Source organism: Peromyscus californicus, unplaced genomic scaffold (genome assembly GCF_007827085.1).
Source record: "Peromyscus californicus insignis strain IS unplaced genomic scaffold, ASM782708v3 Scaffold_18__1_contigs__length_77618521, whole genome shotgun sequence".
Lineage (NCBI taxonomy): Eukaryota > Metazoa > Chordata > Mammalia > Rodentia > Cricetidae > Peromyscus > Peromyscus californicus.
The window spans coordinates 62,429,889-62,451,547 of NW_026294480.1; the positions used below are offsets into that span (position 1 = coordinate 62,429,889).

The following is a 21,659-nucleotide window of genomic DNA, read 5'->3' on the forward strand; positions in this document are numbered from 1 at the left end:
ACGAGAAAAATAGAGGGACTTGAGCTGTTCTGAGCCACGGTCAGTTGTAGAAAAAAACAGTACTACCTAGAAGGGTGCTTTTTAGCGCAGAAGGAGGACTTGCACACACCACAGCGGTCTATGGCAGGGGCTTCTGCTTGCCCTGACTTCCGACCCACCTGGAAGCTTGCTGGAAGAGTTCCCACCTGTCCCACCCTTTCCAGTATCGGGAGTTCACATGAGTCTAAAGTAAGTCCTAAGAAGTGACCTTGGGCGAATTTCTGGTTCCAAAGCCTTTGCTTCTCCCTGTAAAGATAAAATTGCCTGCCTTCACGGGCAGCTGTGAAGAGCAAATAACAATGCCTGCAGCAGTTAGGGGGATGCAGAGAGTCCTCAGCCCTCAGCGGGTGCCGGGGGTCATCACTGCAGAGCATCATTCCCACCCTCTTCGGTCAAGGTCCAGGGACACATCTATGAAGGACACTAACCTCCCTGTTGATATGAGTCAGGTTTTTCTAACAAGTGTCCCCTCCCACATGAAATCAAAATCTACATTCATCTCAGTTATAAAGCCATGTGTTCAACATAAACATGATTTTGTACACTAGAAGAGAAGGAAGGAAGGTAGGGACTCTTACAAGTTATATTCCACCTGAAAATTTAATACTTCATGATAGAAGAGGTACTTAATGTTCACTGAGGCATGAGTGAAACAATAAAACCACCAAACAAAAGATATCTGAAAGTCTTTTAATTCTATGATATAGATAACCAAGTATATTTGCTTTATATAAAAACATACATTTGGTCCAACATTCCCCCGGTATTAACAAAAGTTTACTTTTAAAAAGATAGGGAAAGGTTGGGAGGGTATGGTTTAAATATATTCCACAATTTTAAAATTTAATTTTACACATTGCCATGCTGTTCCATCGCATATGCAGGAAAGGGGAGAGGAATGTTTTCCAGATTTGAAAAAAATTAATCCATGTTCCTTGGCATCGACAGATAATGTTATATTTAAAATATACATATATAATGTGAGACCCATTATCTAATAAAAGTCATGAAATCTAGCTTGTTCATTTTGTGGCTTATAATAATTGGAAGTTGATCAAAGAAAACTACTTCCATTTTTATGACATTGTTACTATTTTTATGGACAGAATTTTAAATGTATGATAAAAATCCAATATACAATAATTGAAACATACAGTCCAACCTCCCAAGCTTTGATAAATCTGTTCCTTTCTGGCCATTTTCAGTGTTGCTATAGTGAACAGTGTTGACAAGTGGCTGAAAAAGCTTATAAATGGAATTCAGATCATAGATAAAACTGAACATAAACTATCTCGCAACATTTCTGCATGTTGGAAGGCCTGGTTTGTGCCACAGATGGCCATCTCCCAATAATACATAAAACACTTCTTTCTGGTGCCCAGCACACATTGTTGAACGCACAGGTCATTTGAACAGAACAATAATTCAATTCACTTCATAATGATCTCACTAGGAGCCAACACAGACACCGGGGGATGCTGTTAGAAGAACAGAATTGTACCGGAGTTTGAAAAATTAAATTCTTAAAAAGCCACCATGCTCTCTTGTCAAAATAGCACTTAAATGTATGCAGTGTTTAGAGACGAGGCAGGCTCGCTGAGTTTATTTTAGTCGCTTGAATTATACTGCTGTGTGTCTGTGCCATGCTTCTTCAGTCTCCACTCTGGAAGCTTTCCTGGGAGGGTCAGTAATGGCCACTGAGCCCTCTATTGGCTTACTGGCAGAGCCCATTGATGAAGAAGCCTTGAGTTCGTCACTTTCTCTTCTCTAATCGCTGAGGTGGCTGTCATTGAAGACCACAGAGCGTTTCTGAAGGACACATGGGAATCATTAACCGGTCCAATAAAATGACCTATTTATGTAAGCAACAGTTATTATAACCTCACCCCCCATGGCCATGTTTCTCTAAAATAATTTCTTATTTTTAGGACTACTTTAATTTCAAGCTTGTAAGGATTAAGATCCTGGAGTCCCTCTATGTTAGCAGTGATGAATGAACTAAGCCAGGAGAAAGCAGAATTAGAGGACTTCCAGCATCTGGATGTTTTTCACTCCTGACACATCTGGAATCCAGGCACCAGCTCTCTCTCTCTCTCTCTCTCTCTCTCTCTCTCTCTCTCTCTCTCTCTCCCCTCCCTCCCTCCCTCCCGTTCTCCCTTTCTTCCACTCCTCCCCTCCCCCATCTTTCCTTCTTTCCTTTCCTTCCTTTCTCCCATCTTTTATTTTTTTTGACAGGGGTTAGTTATGTAGCCCAGGCTGGCTCAAAATCAGAATCTTCGGGCCTCAAGCCTCTCAAGAACTGTGACCATATCAAGCCATGCTGCGGTGTCCTGGCCATGCTGATCACCTCTCTTATGTTTTAGAACTAAGTCTAATGTGACTGAAATGATGCACCTTATTGTTAAAGATTTAGCTATTGCTTCCATGTCATCTTTTGTCTCCTTCATTTACTAATGAAGCAAGGGCTTTCAATATGTTTTTGCTTAGTGTGTTAGATTAAAAGATCTTTAGGTTTTAGGATCTAGTCCTAAACTTGAACAGAGCGGCCACAAAAAAAAAAAAATGCAAAAACCAAACAAAGCAAAACAACAATAACAAAATCAGAAAAGCAAACAAACAAAAACTCCAGGAATAATATTAACATAAACCTATTCAAATTAGTATTAATTTAATAGCAGAAAATTTGTATAAAGTCTTGCTACTGTTTTATAGTTTAATTGCTTATCTAAAATTTCCCCATCCATCTGCCCTTGAAGACTTGAAAAAAAAATTAAATCTTCCTTCCTATAAAATAGTACTTTTATACTTGGGAAACCCATTTCCCTATAGGACTAATCTCTGTCTCTGCCTCTTCAATTCCCTGTGATGGCACTGACTTCTGCTGGAAAAGCAGGAAGAAGAGACTCATTCGATTTGTCCATGGCCAGGGGAGGGTGTTTTAGGGTACAGAGATACTGGGAGGGAGAGGAGGAGCACTGCTTTCCACTTGCCTGAGAAGCCACACTTTATTTTTTCTTTAGCATCCCTTTCCTCTGCTCACTGCTATCTCTCCCAGAAATCACAGCTCTGCCTCTAAAAGGACTTACCGTTTAAAAGACAGAGAGCACAAAAGGTAAATGAATAAATATAAAAGGCAGCAGGAAATGCAGAGACCATGAGGACAGAGAGCACCTTAGAGAAACTGAGACCAGGGAAGGTTCTTGGAAGGATCACCACTTGTAAGAAACCTTCCTTTCCCGCTCTGTGCGCCACCTAGAGAGGAGGCTGCTCTCCCATCTGTCGGATGCAAATCCTTCTGCATCTGAATGAGCAGCCTGGTGTCTGGGTTCACAGGGAAGCTTTCTGAGGACAGGCAGAGCTTGGAGAGACTGAACCCTTTGCAAGACTCCTATAACTTCTGATCAAGAGAAAAGCTAAGAGCCAGGAGCTAATAAACCACACTCTTAGCCAGGCTCCAAGGGGCAGGAAGCGAAGCAGGAGAGAAAAAGCATTTAAACTGCACTTACTATACCCAGGGCAGTTTCACATGTTTTCCTGGTGGCATTAGTTCAAGTCAACCTCACATCAATCCTACAAAGATCTAAGAGTCCCCAATTCACAGATGAGGCACAAGAACACTAGTTAACTTTCCAAAGAGCAGGTAGCTACTTACCTGAAAGAGCTGGGACCTGAGCCCAGACCCAGCTGAACACCAGCACCTCCATGGTTATATAGCTCACATTAGAATCACTTGGAGAACTGTTAAACAATATTGATACTCAGGCTCAGTCCTAGAAATACTACTATAGTCGATCAGCAGTGGGGTATAGGACATCAGGATGTTTTAAATTTCCCCAGGTGATCTTAATATGCAATTCTGTCTCTCACTACTGAGTTATCTTGTGATCTCTGCACCATCCCTTGCCTCCCCATCACTCACACTATCCCATCCTGGTCTTGAACTCCGCCTCATCCCTGGTTTTCTTCTCACATAAAAAGAGTTCTTGTGGTGGGTTTCAAATAGGTCTACACACTCTGGGAAGTTGTAGGGCTGCCGCTAAAGGCCGTTGAAGTCTCAGGATGGAATTGTGAATTCATTTCCTATAGAACACAGCTGCACGCATTGTATGCGGGTGTATAATGTATAGATATGTAAAAAGTCATCTAGGAGAAACAAATCAAATAGTATAGAACCAGAGACAGAAAGAGGAGCAGGATTAGGGGGAAGGGAAGAAGCCAATAGAATTTCGCTCTCTGCTTTGTAGGCTACTGTGATGCTTGGATATGTCACAGTAAGAATGTATCTATGCATCATTAAGAGCATTTTCCCTACAGAGAATTGAGGAAGTTTTTCTTGTTTGTTTGTATGTTGTTTTTTAAGATATATAATCATACTGCGAGGGGTTTTATTAGAAACTCACTACTGGAAATGTAGTCCTGCAAATTCCTGATGGATACAGTAGTAGTAGTAGCCTGTCCTGGGGGCCTTAACAGCACATATAGACACTGAATTATAGACACTACAGTGTTGAAGAATTAAAGAGCAGTAGGCCTTGGAGCCCGACCCCCACACGTATTTGATTCTTGGCTCTAACATCCACTACTTTGGCAAGACACGCTACGGTTCTGAGCCTGTTTTCTCATCCATACCGAAGAGCATTCCAGAATTAAAGAAGCTAAATGTGTGAGCCTTCCTGCACTGAAAACAGTGAAGAGGTGGCATCCATAAATGGTAGCTATTGTCCTGGAGGAAAATCTGTTCCTGGCTCAAAACACATACACTTGGGGATCACTAAGTACAAATAAATTGAGGGCTCCATGAGTTATATACTTTGGTCAATTAATCTTTTGGAAGGGTGCGAAATGTTCATGGCATGAAGTGGACTTCTGTGGGTGCTGCAGAAGCAGCCCATGGCCATGTAAAAGCATGCACTTTACCACTGAGCTGTATCTCCCCAGTTCAAAGCAAACTTTCAAGACATGAACTGGGCCGGGCGGTGGTGGTGCACGCCTTTAATCCCAGTACTCGGGAGGCAGAGGCAGGCCGATCTCTGTGAGTTTGAGGCCAGCCTGGACTACAAAGCGAGTTCCAGGAAAGGCGCAAAGCCACACAGAGAAACCCTGTCTCAAAAAGAAAAAAAAAAAAAGTTCAAGACGTGAACTGTATGACTTTTGCAAAGATTCCTGTGGCCATACATTTGTTTCCTTTTTAAAGCGATAAGAGGGCATGGTGGCTCACACCTTTAATCCCAGCACTTGGGAGGCAGAGACAGGCAGAGCTCTGTGAGTTTGAGGCCAGTGTGGTCTACATAGGGAGTTCCAGGCTAGCTAGGGCTATACAGTGAGACCTTGTCTCAAAAATGAAAAGTAGATAAATAATGAAGTGATGGGCAACTCATTTTCCTCAGCTACAATGGAGAAACAGGACCGTGGATGTGAACACAAAATCAGAGTTGAATCCTATAGGATATTGCTACTACATGAGTTTTCTGTTCCATCCTGATTCTGTATGTTAAAAGTCACACAGAGCGCCCAAAGATTTCAGTGTGCCAAGAAAGGTGGTTTGTTTGACCCATGCAATGTTTTTCGACAGTGGTGGAACTTACTCCACATTTAAAAATCTTCATTCATATAAAAATGTAAGTTGCATTTTGCTCTTAAGAAGCCGATATATCTATATCTTTCACAGGAACTAGAAGAAATGATATCTATTGTTCTCATGACCAAGAAATGATAAACATTAAAGCAATGAATATGCTAATTACCTTGATCTGCTCCTTAATACAATATGTGCACGTGTATAATTATTTTGTAGTAAGCAAGTAAAAGGATAAAACAAGAAAAAAATAATAATCTGACATATGTGAGTTTTCGTGGGTCATTTGGGTAGGAGTGAGTCATGGATTCTCTCTGTAGTCAGGACAAGGCGCTCTCTAAGAAGCCGTAAGCCACACTTGGACAGCTTACATCACTCAATAGTGTTCCCTCCTTGCCTTTAGGCGTTGAGTTTGTACCTCTGAAACTTTGGCTGTTTTCTCCGAGGCCATAGGAATGTGGTTGGGATAGGAGGACTGCATGCCTCTATAATTACATCTGCCTACGCACGTCTGGAGTGTGGAGATCCCCAAAATGGAGGCTGCTTCTCTCTGTTTACTTTTTAATGAACCAAAGCAAAGGAATGTGGAGCTCTCTGAAATGTTTCTGCAAAGAAGCAAAAAGCTGCTATTTATAATCCACCTTCTTTCTGCCATGAGCTAATATTCATCAGGAGGCCGGCATCTTGCAAAGGCCCTGAGTAGCATGTCCTCCCAGCAATTTTCCTACTCCGTCTTCCCATCTGGAGGAGTCTGAGGTTCTCTCCCTTCACACAGGCTCGGCTCCTATAAATAGAAGAAAAAGCTGAACCATGACCCTTGCCTTTGATGTATACAGAGATGCTTATCAACTTTGGTGATATTGACTTCATTTTTAATATCATGGAGTCAGTTGTGAATCAATACCTGTCCAATTCTTGTCTAATAAATGTCCTTATCTGGAAAGTTATTAAAAACAAACAAAAATAGGTCCTATTTCCTTAACTCAGCTGGAAGATCTCGCTATGACAAAATTATTTCCCATAATTAACAAGAGCAAAATTTGAATTTGTCATAAAAGGAATCTTTCATTAGCCCATGTTTTTGGTCTAAGTCGTTTCTCCCCAAGTGACTGTTCACTAAGAAAGATTTCAGGACTGACTGGAAGTGTTGCTCAGCAGCAGCGCTTGCCTAGCAGATGCAGCAAGGCCCTGGATTTTATTTCCAGCACACTGGGCCGGGGGTGGGGAGGACATTTCTAAATATTCAAGTGAAAGGTAGCAATGGTCCACAGTGAACATCTGTCTCCATTTCTCTAGCACACATCTGTCGTGCCTCAGTCAGTCTATCAATTCATCCTCATTTCTGGTACACTGAGCACATTTCATCCCCAAGCACTTCAGCATTTATACCCTTAGAGTTGGTATCCACTTAGGTTTTGACTCAATCTAGTGGGATGAGTTGTCTAAAGGTCCAGCACACTCCTGGCATTAGCGTGTACCCTGGGTGTGACCTCGCAGCATCAAAATAGATAGAGGATAGATAGACAGACAGACAGACAGACAGACAGACAGATAGATAGATAGATAGATAAAGAGAAAAGTATTATAATAAATATATATGAGATAAAATTCACCATCGTAATCACTTTGAGGTATGTCATTCTGTGGTCGATCACGTAATCACATTACTGTGTGATGATCCCCACCCTCCAGCTGCAGAACTTTTCCTTTTCCCCTAGTAAAATTCTGCCTGTCAGATACCAAGTCTGGCCAGCCTGAGGGTTCTCCCATGCTATGATTTGTCTCTATGAAGTTGATTATTCTAGGTACTTCATATGTGTAGACTTACACCGTTTTTTTTTTCCTTTGTAAGTGGCTCATTTCCCTTAGTGTAAGTTTTGTTGTTGTTGTTGTTGCTGTGAGGTTTTTTAATTTTTATTTTTGTGGGTTTCTGAGATAGGAACTTTTGTCTGCTGTTTCCTTGGCTGTCTTGGAACTCACTCTGTAGACCAGGCTGGCCTCGAACTCAGAGATCCGCCTGCCTCTGCCTCTTGATATAGGTTCCTTTCCTTTGGGCTGTTATAAAGGACACTGCTGTGGACATGGGTGCACAGGCCTCTTTTCACCACAGGTGGGTGCATGCCCTGGAGTATAGTACTGGATCATGTACTAAGCTTACATTTAATTTTTTTAATATAAAACATAGAAAATGCACATTACTAAAGAGTATCATTTGACGGCTTGTGATAAACATATACTAGATTTTTTTTTTCCATTTTTCTTTCTCAGGTCCCTGAACGTATAAGCTAATATTTCAGTCAGAAAACCCAAGATTTCTGTGACCAACATTCTGATGGGGCAAGTGTAGGCTTAGATGACATCAAGGTAGCCAGAGACAGAAGCCACTCCTCTCCTACCAGCACAGATTTGGAGGTCTTTAAAGGCTCTCACAATCCCACCTGGAAGTTTCCAAAACTAACCTCCCCTCTTCCGCTACTGACTACGAACATATTATCTTACGGAAGCGGCTGCCACACCCCTTTCAAAGAGGGACTTAAGCGGAAGAATGGGAACTCAATTTTCAACTCCTCATTTCCAAGAAGAAATGATCTCTCGCTACATCCAACATACATACTCTCCAGAGTCTAAAGATTTTCAATAGGCAGTGGGCTAAGTTTATTTTACAGATTAAGGATTTATCATTAACATAAAACAAACAAAAACAACCAATGTACACCAAAAACTAGTAATAGTCTCATAGGAAGGGGTGTGGAGAAAAAGTAAATATTCTCAGATTCTGCAGATAGTATTAAACAGTAGCTAAGCCTGGTGGCAACACCTTTAATCCCAGCACTCCACAGGCAGAGGCAGGTGGGTCTCAGTTCGAGGCCAGTCTGGTCTACAGAGAGAGTTCCAGGACAACCAGGGCTACACGGAAGAACCTTGTCTTGAAAAACCAAGAAAAAAAAAAACAAACAGTAAAGTCATTGCTATTTCGCTTACACATTTAATGTGGCTTGTTCCTGATTTCAGGGTTTTACATTTAGAAATTTCTCTTACAGACACACTGTTAGAACTGAGCCAGGATATATGTGTACGGGCTTGCTCACAGCCACACGAGTGTTAAAACACAAGGCAGAAGATAATTGTTAAAAATCAGTCCTGAGAGACCACATGTAACTGGTGTAACTCACTTTACCAGCTTGGACACAAATGAAGTTACATCTTTTTAAAGTCGTTTCAATGGCTTTGGCTCCAAATATCCATGTGCCAGATTAGAGCCAGAGAAGTCCCTGCTTCTCCCTCCACTCCCTACCCCCCCCCCAACCCCCTGCAGGCCCGTCCATCTCCCTGAATTGTCCAACCACCCTGAGGCTTTCCTCCTGCACAGCGGCCCACCCTGCCTCCAAATGCCTCCTGGAGAGAGACGAGAATCTGATTAGTCCATGAGGAGCCCTGTTTTCAGAGTCTGTTGTTCCTGCTTGCCATAATACAGCTGTTGAAAGCTGCAAATTTAATAAACAGGAACTCTCATCCCAAAGTAAGGCTGGGGACAAAAGGGTTGACTCGTTTTTGTGAAAACTAAAAGTAAAGATTGTCTTATTTATCGTTAGACATGATTTATCTTTGAAGAACGTATACAACAGAATTGCTCATATACTCTACCTAAACAGTGCTGTAGTCTGTTAGAATAAACAACGAACCAAGGGTTGACCCAGTGGAGGAACAGTTTACCTAACAAAAGGATTTTGCAGCAAAATTTGACACCCGTCACTCCATACTGACTTTTATAGCAGGAGACTGGGGTCATTTATAAGACATTGTAGAGGGTCCTCCATTTTCCTAAGAGCCTTTTTCAGTCCTCTGAGATTCAAGCGAGTCTCCGTTTGAAGCATGTACTCTGTTCGCCGCATCACGTTGCTGTTTTTCTCCTTGTGAGGGGGCCCAGCACTGCCAGACGCTCATTTGCTTATGAAACGCCTGTCCAGAATCCCTTCCAATGGCTTCATAACATCCTGCATCTTCTGCAAGATTAGCAACTTTGCACTGCAACTGAAATGCATTTTATTTACATTGTATTGTGGGAAGTTGATAACATCTGCAATCAGCAAAATTGGCTGGTGGAGTGGGGATAGATGCTGGGTGGGGGAGGCATTTAAGTGGGGACTAATTTAGTAAGTGGTCAGTTCATTACTGGATCTTTCCCTGTTATGACTAATTTCTGCTTTCCTACACAACTTAGCCACTACTGGGATTCAGGTAATGATAATGAAGAGTTGGATAACAAGAAATTTCTATACTTGCATCACTAACAAGGGATGCAGTGTGTATGAACATTGGAAAGCCATTTGCAATGCATTGTTATGGAAAAAAAGCCAACTCCAAATGGACAGCGTAACCATGTTTTTACGGACAGAAGCAAAGCACTAAAATGTAGCAGATGAACTAGAATGTCGCAGCACAGGAGCAGCAGACACTCTGATGGGCGAGCCAATGAAGGGAGCCCCATCAGAGCAGCCTCGTGTTTTCAATGAGCATTTACATCTCAAAATACAATAAAAGCCAATTAAGAGTAATTTTGCAGTAGTTTATCTGAGAAAGGTCTGCAATAGAAAAGAATAAGAAAAAAGAAGGAAGAAACAAAAAGATAAACACCGTGAAAAGAAAAATAGGCCGTGATCAGGTCCACGATCAGGGGATCGCTCCAGTCCTTGTAACCCTTTCCCAGGCAAGCTATGTGCTTCATTGCAAGCTCGGCAAAGGCTCCTTTTCAATGTAGTCAGGCCACGGGCATTTGGCGAGACTGCCATTTTCAAAGCACTATGTTCCAGAGTACTGCTCAGAGGAACACAAGGGTGGTAAGACTCTGTGGCCCTTCTTCAGATAGCTAACAATCTGTGCTCAGAGGGTCTAGCCCCAGTTCAACCGGAAAGGTGGAGGAACTGACCTGCTGACTTCCCAGGCTTGGCCTCCCTCTGGGACTCCACCGGTCCAAGCATGAGATGAGATTCCTCACTGAGTCAAAATGATATCCTTTGTCTTCCACAGGAAGGGAAATGCAGAGACTGGTGCAAAGGTCATTTAGAGCGTCCACCTAGCCGCTACAAGAGTTTCTGAAGGCCTGTGATAGGGAGAGCTTTGAACTGAGATGGTGGCATATCCGTATTTTTATCTCTGCCCTATCTTAGGAATGAGGAACCAGAGAGTCAGTCGGTGTCCGTCCGTTGCTAAGGACGGAATAGAGTCTGAACCTAGGATCTCCGCCTCCAGAGCACACGCTCTTATTAATTTGTTGTGGCCCTACTCATTTGTCACGCCAGATTAGGGGTGATCATTGCATGGTGCTCCTGTGAGGCAGGTTAGCCCAGGAGGAAAGAGGAAACCAGCTGTGGGAATGGAGTTGGGAGAAAGGCAATACTCATTGACAAACATCAGGGCCACCCATGAACTCTCCACAGGCTTCCGGGATGTGAGGTTCACAAGACAGTGGCACACTCGGTTCTTCCCGAGTGCTATTGGAACCGATCCCTGCAGGGCAGAGTTGAGGAGCATTAATTGGGTGACGCCGCGTTCTCTGTTAGCCAACAAATAATCAGAGGTGTAGTTGGGTTCTGCACTCAGCTGTCACAAATGGCTTGGAAGAAGTCGCCTCTGTAGAAACGCCAATGGCGGGCTCACTGCGTGTGGCACATTCACATCCAGGAGAAAGTGTTTTCAGCCACCAAGCATGGCCGTGTTGAACGCCTAACCTTCAGCACTCCCTTGTGCCAAGTTAGTCTTCAGAATCTTAGAAATACAAGGAAAGTGACATCTACCTGTTTTTGTAGCGCAACTTAGATCCGCAATCCATTCCGAAAGTGAAATATTTGTTTTAAAAAAAAAAAGTTCATTTAAGTTTTTTTTCATCAACAAAGTGTGTTGCATGTATTAGTTCATCTGAGACTCCCTGTAGTCTAAGGCATGGCTTGTGTTCACCACCACAGTCATGAAAAACACAACACTTTGTCACTTCGCTTCTTGTAGATGAAAACGAACTGCTTCTCAGATGCACGTCATACCTGCATGTAAGGTGTTTTGATGGGATCCACCCCCCACTCCCTCCCCTCCAGTCCATCCCGCTCTTTCTTTCACCTTCCCCTTCCAACTTCACGTGCTCTTCGTCAAAACGCACCCAGTCCTCCGGGGGCTGCAGACATGTATGTTCCGCTAGAGCCTGGGCAGCCCCTCTCTCAGGGGCCTCACCACTGAAGGCCTCCCTTCCGTCGTCACCAGTAGCTCTTCAGTTGGGGCTGGAACTTCATGAGTCCCTCCCCCATTGTCTTAGAGTTTCTATTGCTGTGAAGAGACCCCATGACCATGGCAACGCTTATAAAGGAAAACATCTCATTAGGGCTGGCTTACAGTTCAGAGGTTTAGTCCATTAGCGTCATGGCAGGAAGCATGGCGGCATGTAGGCAGGCATGGTGCTGGAGAAGGAGTTGAGAGTCCTCCATCTGGATCAGCAGGCAGCAGGAAGGAAGAGCGACACTGGGCCTGACTTGAGCGTCTCAAACCTCAAGACCCACCTCCAGTGACACATTTCCTCCAACAAGAGCACACCTCCTCCAACAAAGCCATGCATCCTAATCCTTTTAAATAGTGCCAGTCCCTTTAAGGCCATGGGGGCCATTTCCATTCAAACCACCGCACCCGCCGGTGCCTGGAGTTCATGTGATTTGGTGCTGAACATGCAGTCACAGCCGCTGCGGGCTCATGGGTGCCACTGTGCTGTCACGTCCAGGAAAATTCTGTTTCACTGGAAATGGCTCCTGCCTTTTTCTCCTAGGATCTCTCCACCTTTTCTTCCCATATGATCTGAGCTTTGGAGAGAGTGAGTGTGATATACATGTCCCTTTTAGAACTGAGTACTCCACAGTCTCTTCTTCTCTGATGATGACCAGTTCTGGGTCTTTTGGAGTAGTCCATGGAATAATAAAAATACTCCCCTTTAAAGACACTGCCTTGAAAGTTTTTTTTAACGTACTCAACATGTGTGAAAATAATTTGTGTACACTGAATGCAAATTCTTTACTCCTTTGTTTCTCTTTATATCCGAGAAGGTGAGGACATACATGAACACTGTAATGTTTTATGTAGACAACCCAAAGTTTTCTGTGTAATGATAACTTGTAGGTTAGATCACATTACTGTCTGAGAATAAATTACTTCGTTAATGAGTGGGTCTAGACATCCACCTGGTCGTCACTTCTCAAGAAAAATCTTCTGGTTGTCTCTATTTGTCACCTAGGCAGTAAATCCTGTGAACAGATACTATGTCTGTTTCTTTGGGAAAAATGGTCTTTAAAAACAAGAGGTCATTACTATATTAGCCCTAGTACTAAAAGGTGATGGTATTTATTAATTTGTATGATTGTATTTAGATAATTGTGTGATTATATTCATATTTAGATTATAATTAGATATATGAAGTTGATGGCCTCTGAATATATTTGTGAATTTGAAGATTCTGTGTCTACACATGTTTATCTGCAACCTGGTAGACTTCTCTTTCTTTTTTTTTTTTTTTTTGTTTTTTGAGACAGGGTTTTTCTGTGTAGCCCTGGCTGTCCTGGATCTCGCTCTGTAGACCAGGCTGGCCCTGAACTCACAGAGATCCACCTGCCTCTGCCTCCCAAGTGCTAGGATTAAAGGTGTGTGCCATCACCGCCTGGCCTGATAGACCTTTTTTGAACAGATATGTTAAGGCACCTGCTTTATGTTAGTTAATCCTTTAAAAAAAGAAAGGATTAAACTACTAAAATCTTTTAGGGGAGCCACCACCTTGGTAAGCTGATTGTTTTGTGTACCCGCTAGAATCTGAAATTATTATTTTGTAATAAAAGCTCTCCTGGGTCAGTGAGTTGGTTGCTTTCTCCTAAATTTTTCTTTAAAAAAGATCTCTGTAGTTGACCTTGTGCTCCACCATTGTGCCGCTGAGAAAGGGCTCATTGTTTTCAACTGAGCGCTTCATACAGCAATGAAAGACCATCTCAGAAATTATGAGCCTCAGAAGGGAGGTGGCCCTTCCACCAGGTGCCACCAGGCAGTTGACAAGGGAAAGGTGACGGCATCTCTGATGCATTTCCCCCATACTGTCTTCCCGAGAACGTCGTCAGGCACACTAGATTCTAATGGAGCTCTGAGTTATATCATTTATTATTCCACACACGCCCCTTACCGGCAGTGAGGGAAACTCAGCCGAGAATACCGTACCCAGGACTTGATTGTGATGACACACGGGAAGATGGCAAGCATCTCCAGAGGTCTCAGATGCTTGGCCTATTGCCATGGGAGAAGTGGCTTCTGATTTTCACCCTTCACGAGGGTATCAGGGAAAAAGGTCTCAAACTGGCTCTAGCGGTAATTCTTAATGCTTGTCTTGGGAGGTGGAAGATCCTACAGTTGGGCTGTAAGTTCTGCAAAATCTTCACTGCCCCAGAACTCAAGGAAACTTAATTTCCAAGCCAGCAAAGACCCATTTAAAAAAAAAAATCACTTGGGTAGTTTTGTTGCCTTGTGCTGAAAGATTTGCCCTTCTCATGAATGATGCCAGAAAGAAGACATCCTTAAATTGTTCAATATGATTTGACCTGTTGAGGTAAGAATCGAGAGAACATGGTTTACCCAAAAATGCCGGGGATGTGCAGCACTGTAATTCAATGGTGGGTGTGAGAGAAGCGAGAAAGACTCTCCACCTTCGCCAGACGTTCAGGGTCTAAGGAGAGGATGTGCTTTCTTCAACATTGCTTATTCTTGTTCTTTTGATAAACATTAAATCCACTTCTAAGAGACAAGCAGAAGTCACAGTCTTCTTGGCTGATAAGCATACTTCTGCGAGCACAGGATTTTTGTCTGCTGTCTCTTCTCTAGAGTGAAATGGGCGGAAGGTCCCTCTGAAATACTATGACCTTGATTTGCAGATCACCAACAGGACCATAGCAGAAGTTAAAACTTTGCAGGCCCCCCCCCCCCCCCATGTCACAAAAGTATTCCTTTCTATTTGCCAAGAGAAAAATCTCAACTCATGGCTGGAGACCATATTGTAAAATGTAAATAACATTTTAATGAGCACTATGGAAGGGTGAGCTGGGCCGGTCGGCCACCACTGAAGGGCTGGATTTAAGTGCACCTTGGGTAGTAATGAAACTAGTTTGGTGGTCTTCGCCTCTGTAGTAGACATTTTCCCACATTAGCAAACCAGCCCAGGATTTCATGGGATCCCATACAAAGGACAATTACAGCTCTGCCCAAAACCAGAACTGGAGTGTGGATGGGGTAGCTGGAGGAGAAACCAACCGAGAAATAACAGGGAGCCTTTTAACTCAAAGTTAAACTCCTGCCTAGACTTACGAAAGAAAAAAGGGCAAATAATTCCAGGCACATTTTTATTTCTGTCTACCTTCTGTAATCTAAAATGCCGTCTGAGGAGCGGTCTTCATTTCTACTTCCTTCACCGTCCATGACCTTCACTCTGTGAGAAAACATTTTCAAAAGCGTGGTCTGGAAGCCCTGCACTGAGTTCTCCATACCAGCAACTCCATCTCAGGGGGCTACAAGGGTGAGTGAGCACCCACATCTAGAGTGGATTCCATAGGAACTGTCCCCAGGTTTTTCTTAATGCTTCTGATTCCAAATTCATCCTCTCTAACTAGGTATATCTCACACTCCCTTAGTCCAGCCACAGCCTGAGTTCCTACAGAGAGCACACCTCTCAAGTTCTGCACCCGTCTGAAATGCTGAAAATGTCTGCCTGATAAGCCAAGCTCCTGTTACCATTCCTTCTGAAAGAGTAAGTGAACATTTAAAAGATACAGAGAGAAAAACAACCCCGGAATTAAGTTGCTATATTCTTACCCCCATTATATTTCATTGACAGTAGATTCTTCATCTTTTTTCCGATTGTCTCCGCCAATATATCTCTTAATGACATTACCTGATTTAAATACTACTGTTATACTCTGTGGTAAATTGCCATCGCAAACCATCACAAACAGACAAGATCCTCAAAGTGGTCCAAGGACACCCCACTTGGGATGGGATGGCAAGGTCCATTCATGGAGAGCCAAACAGTGCTGTCCCCACCATGGGATGCCTTGACTTGGATGCAAAGGAACCAGAGCCTCAGGAATGGTTTCCTTCTGGAGAGTCATTCATTAAAGCACATCTGTTTCTTCTGATTGCAGGTAGAGTTCTTTGGACAGCCCAGGGAAGGACTTTGTCTTTACTGTTTCCCTCTCCTGCTCCCCCCGGCCCCCCAAAATACAACAACCCCATCTTCAGACAGCAGTCTCTGTCTCATGGAGGCTCACAGCTCCAACCCTTAGGACTATCCCGAGGTTAGACCCAAACACAGTGCTCCCCTGTGGTAGGATAATGTGCCTTTCCTGGAGTTGGGCCTACTTTGCCCTAAGGTTACATTTCTACACAAAGACGCCTTTAAGAGCAGTTCTGCAGAGCAGTTCTGCAGGCCTCCACACTAGAGGTTTGTGTCTGTAGATCTTAGGGAAAAAAAGGAGACCGTAATAAAACTACAGGAGCCAGCAGTAGGGAATTACAACTCTAGAATCAGCGGAGGTCTGCCTCAGCCCTGCTAAACCCCGAGCTTTGGCCTCTCTAAGGACGAAGAACAAAAAAGCAGAAGGAATTTCAGTCAGTTGGTTGCTGGATTGCATTGGCAGGGCCCAGGAGAAGGGGCACTATCTGAGGGTGTACTGATTCTTGGCCACTACCCTGCTACTAGACAAGCTGGGAGATGGCACAGTTTGGGGGGTGATAAGAAAAGTTCACCCAAGTCAAAGCAGCCCGTGATGTGCAGACACTCAAGCTGGTGGCTCTGTGTGTGTGTGTGTGTGTGTGTGTGTGTGTGTGTGTGTGTGTGTGTGTGTTGCTGTGACTCCAAGTGTAACCAGTTGGTTTACAGATAATACAAACAAATACTGCTAAAGATCTTAGTGAGTGCCTGTGATAGGCAGAAATACCGGGGAAGGTCAGAAGAAGGGCTGAAACACAGCAAAGGGGCTGGAGGAAAACCATGGTGGTGGTCCCTGGAGCCAGGCAGAGAGAGAGGGGAGGGAAGCCACCAAGCAGAGCTGCCTGCTTCGGGGAGCACATGCATCACAGAATCGAGAGGGCACTGCGGCCACCTGTCCAGCGTCTCTGCAGCTCTGGATTTGGCAGCATGGTCCCGATGGATGCCTGCACTGCTGGACCCAGCTTGAGAGCTTCCTAAAATATCCCTGGGGCTGATGCAATAGCAGTTCGTGATGGTGCTGCATGGCCATGGGCTGATAGGATAACCTGGTGGCGTGGAGGAGGCCTTTTATGTCTTCCTAGGACCTGACCCAATGGGCCCAGCATTCCCAATGGAGAACCGGACTCACACTCACGGAAGAGTGGTTAAGTTCCCTGGGAAGACTTGACTTCCCATTCACCCATCCCCAGCCTTGCTCAGTCAGGACCCGACAACACAGGACAGTTCTAAGTAGTCATTACACAACCCTCAGGGTTCTGAGTGGCAAGAGAAGGGTTACCTAGCCCAACGTTCACCCTGGAGAGAGCAGCAGGAAGCGGCGGGAAACTCCCTGCTCCAGGATACCTTCTGGGGAAAGACCAACTTTACCCAGAAAGGAGGAGGCTCCAGGTCTGGTCTGAAAGATGAACCCAAAGCTACCAAGACAGGGTGGTATCTTGAGTTATTATGGTCATCTCCAGGTAAAAATGGTTTGTCAAGGTCTGTGCAAACTCTGGCTCTGCACAACAATTTGTATTTTGAAATTTGACTTTACCTTGTTGCCAAAGTGAAACTCTTTTCTCCCTCTTCCCCAGGCCATTCTCTCTCTCTTAGATGGCCAAGTGGGTCGGGCAGGAGGGAAAAGGTTTGAAAAATTTGCCCCTTTACTAAAACCTAAAATGTCAGTCACCCCTACCTCCATTCCCATCCCCAATGCTCCAAGTGCTCAAAGCTAAAAGCTGCTGCATCTTTTCAGCAAGTAATCAACACAAGTTGAAAGGCACATGCTGTTGCATTTCTGATCAGCTTGTGTGTTAGGCAGGAAATATACTGCCCTCGTCCCCCTCCCCCTATTTTTTTGGGGGGGGGTGGCTGGCTGGCTAAATGCATAACTGTTTAAAGAAGCCACCAGGCAGTGCCTCTCACTTTGTCTTGGCAGGGCACAACCATCAGACGAAGTGGGAGGAAGAAACATTAACTTCAACAGCTGTTTCTTGACCCCGGCTGTCAGTCTTCCCAAGAATAAATTTTGGAGAGTCCTATTTGAAACAAAGAGGGAGTTTTGGGGGGAGAGAAAAGTTGGTTGGTTCCAGGGCAGCCGCCCAAAGAAGCAGGGAACAAGATGTTTGCAGTTACCACACAGCCTGCAAGCCTCTGCCGGGTGCAGGCAAGGAGCAAAGTAACTTGAAAGCTCCCCTCTCGGCGCCCTGTGCCTGCAGTTTCCCCCCCTAACGCGCGCCCAGATCCAGCGCCGGTGGTAAGAGCCGAAGCTCGACTACAGTAATTCCCCAGCTCGGGCGGCTTGAAACTGCTCGGGCTGAATAGCATTTGCTGTTCCGTCCTGCGGCAGCCTCCCGCCGCCGCTGCCGCGCTCCCTGCAAAGCAGCTCTCATTATCCCGGAAGTTGTGCTGACACAGTCTCGCTGCCACCAGAAGTTTGTCAACATCAAACTTCTCCTGTGTGGGGTACGTTCACCTTCCACGAGTATTTAATCGAGCCAACAAGCAAACAAACAAACCCAAATAAACCTGCCCGTGATGTCATGGTCTTTTTTTTTTTTTCCTTCCCTTTCCTGGAAAGGCTGGGGGCTGTTAGGAATTTGCTGGTGGGCTGAGAGCGCCTGTGGGGTTCTGGGGGTGGGGTGGGGAGGGAGTGGGGGGGGCAGGAACCCGCCCGGGTGGGCAGTGAGGAAGGGGCTGCGGAGGGTTGTGCGAGCCGCTGGGGCTGGAGGCCGGAGGGCTTGCAGGGGGAGCTGGGGCCCGAGCGGCAGGTTGGTCCTGCAGCCTGTTGGCTTCCGCTTGTTTTGAGGTTGCACCAACTGGGCGAAGGTGGCTTTGCATCCCCCGCCCCGCCACCAAGGTACTTGGGAAGCAGTGGCCAGGCAAAGCAGGGGAGCCCCCGATGCCCACTGTGCATTTAACACTCTTACAGGACGTTTAAGACCTCTTTCGGAATAAAGGGCATTGAGGTCATAAAATACATTTTGAGACTTACACTGCCGCACAAGGGGAATCCTGGGATCTGACCATTTCTGTCCTTAGTGGTTCTGTTCAGATACCTCGGCTGGTCGTCTGAACTTCACACTCCTCCATCCAGTCAGCTCCCATCTTTGCATCAAGTTGTCAGGCACCTCGAGCTTGGGGGTTTGTGGTTGCCCGGTGCTCCCTGTTCAGATGCTTCGCTGCTCTCCCCAAAGCTGGGGCGCAGAGTGGACAGGACAATTCGGATTAACCCTTTCCCTTCCATGTGTTTAGACAATCGATCCTGCGTCGAGGCTAAGTGGCCCTGAGACGGTTGAAAGGAAAGGGGCCCGTCTTGAAGTGGGGCCGCTTGGGAACCACAGTTGTTCCAGCAAAAGGGGCTGATGGTACTTGCTAATTCTAACTTTGGATCTAAATTTTCAAGGGCAAGGACCTGATGCATTCAAACCCGGGGCCTTGGAGGATGGAGTGCTGGCTCCCTACCCTCTTACCCCTACCCCACTTTCCCGGCTTGCAATATCAGGTTAGAGTGGGCCCAGTGTCTCAACAGTGGGCAGCCCAAAGCCTGGTTCCTTGACTTGGAAATGTATCCACAGAGAGTACACCAATATTGTTCCCTGGCTGCAAAAATAAACCCGAGTGGAAATAAACATCTCTGAGAAGTATTCAACTGTGGCATTGCTGGATTGGGGAGGAAGTTGAATCCACTTAGGGAGGCAGAAGCTAAGTTCCTCTTCTTGCCGGTCTGCTCTTAATGACTATGTGCTTGGAAAAAGGAGCCTGTAGGCGTGTGTTCTTCAATAACAAGAAGACACTTTCCCTGTTTTTCAGACTAACCTAAACAGGGAAATTGTACTAGCCCCAAGGGGCCAGCTTATCCCAGACACACACCAAAATCGAGTAGCCAACCAGAGACAACAGAATACCAACCCTTAAAGACTCAGGGTAACTGAGGTATTTCTCAGGATTAGAATTTACTTTTGACAAATAAATAAATGGATTTAATTCCAATCATGGGGCAGAATGCCCTTACGCATGTGTGGTCCCACACATACATACCACACTCAAAACACTGGGGAAAAAAATGTGTTTTCTTAAAAATATAGTTGCTCACTATAGTGAATTGTCCCCTTGGCCATGCTTCAAAACATTTCAATTATCCAGACTTCTTTTCTTACGGTTATATTTTAATCTTATTTATTTATTTCCTCATAATCTACAAATGTGACTCAACATGTACCACAATGGATGCTGTGAATCAAGGAGATGTGGAGGATTCCATCTCTAACTCCATATGCATGAATATTTTGTCCTGGTTGTTAATCTGTCATAGTGTAAAAAGCCTGATTTATAAGGACTGGAGGGCTGTAGCAGAATAAGGCAGTAAATGGTTCCTACAGTTGGGTTTATTTACAAATAAAACTATTTTGTATTTCTGGCTGCAGTTTCTAGCTGCACAGGGATAATGTTCATAGTTTTCAATCCTCCCCTTCGAGAGTGGGGGCAGCGAGCACAAGGAAACAATTTCTTTTTACAGCGATGTGAGCTCTGTGCGCATCTGGATTTGGTTACTTTGGAAGGTAAATATCACTAAATGTGCGTTGGGTTCTTCCGGGATGGAAGGCCCTGGGCTGGTGAAGACGGTCTGTTGTGAAATGTGGGGGGAGGCAATGCAGAGGAGCAACAAAGGCCTGGGTCCCTGCACAGAGCTAATTGGGTCAACTATGGTAGTCGAAAAGTGGAGATTAATTTGAAAAAAAAATTAAAAAGGATTTTCAGTTTAATTTTGGTTACATTTAGGTTATTTTAGTCAGTATGGTTATTAGAATTTTACCCCAGGAATTCAATTAGAACAGAATCCTTTGGAAAAAAAATATATATACTCTCCAATGAAAAAAGTTCACTAATGAAAATGTAGGATTTTTTTAATTTTATGCTAATTACATTTTAAATAATGAAATTATTGTAATTATTTTTATTTAAGGGCAAACTATCTATATAGATAATAGCCAAAGCTAACCAAAGTGCTTTAAAAAGTTAATGAATATTAATGAAGATCAGGAGTAGCACAATACTGCCCCTGCCTGCCTCAGGAAAACAAATGTATTGACTTCATTCTCCTAAAATAACCACCCTTAGTTAGCTATTGATGGTTAAAATAAACTTATTGCTAAAATGATTGTACATAATGTAATTTTTGCAATTCATGAGACTTGGCCCTGTGTACTAGATTTAGACCTCTTTCCAAAAACTAAATCTGTTTTATCTTTTGACATCTCTGAATGCCATTTCTGTTCATTGGTTTGCCATCTCAACACATTTCTGTCTCAGGTTCGTGCGCTCCCCTCCCCCCCATTCTAGGCGTCCAAGTGAAGCACTCAGGGTTTTCAGGCCTTCGTTGATGTTTGGTATACAGATAATAGCATCATTCCTCAGCACTTCCATTCATCTAAATTTGTCCAAGCAGATTGGAAGCTGCCCGTAAAATTTTCCAATGAGAGTGACAAATGGCTGTCAATCAAAGGACCCCACCCATTTCAACCTTGCTTTGTATGAAATTAATGCTTGTGTATATGTCTTCCATAACAGAGACAAGTCGGGTTTGGTTTTTTGTCTTTTTTTTTTTTTTTTTTTCTTTTCTGCCTAGCTTGCTAAGACTAGTTTCCTAGGCAGAGCACTGGTTGGCATTAGGCTAGATTTCTAACATTTAACATCAACTAGACAAAGGAAGAGAAATAACACGTAAATGTAAATGATCACAGTTCTGTTCTTTTTGATACTCTGAATTCAAAATTCTACAGCTTTACTTCAAAT

The 21,659-nt window shown here is 44.2% G+C and overlaps 1 long non-coding RNA gene across 1 annotated transcript; it reads right to left on the bottom strand.

Moving 5' to 3' along the window:
• Positions 1-715: 715 nt before the first annotated feature.
• LOC128113723 (uncharacterized) lies at positions 716-19,040 on the bottom strand. The gene is made up of 3 exons (XR_008219606.1): positions 18,859-19,040; positions 6,256-6,398; positions 716-1,848 (listed from the first exon to the last, which is right to left on the bottom strand). It is a non-coding gene; the product is annotated as an uncharacterized LOC128113723 (long non-coding RNA).
• Positions 19,041-21,659: the final 2,619 nt, after the last annotated feature.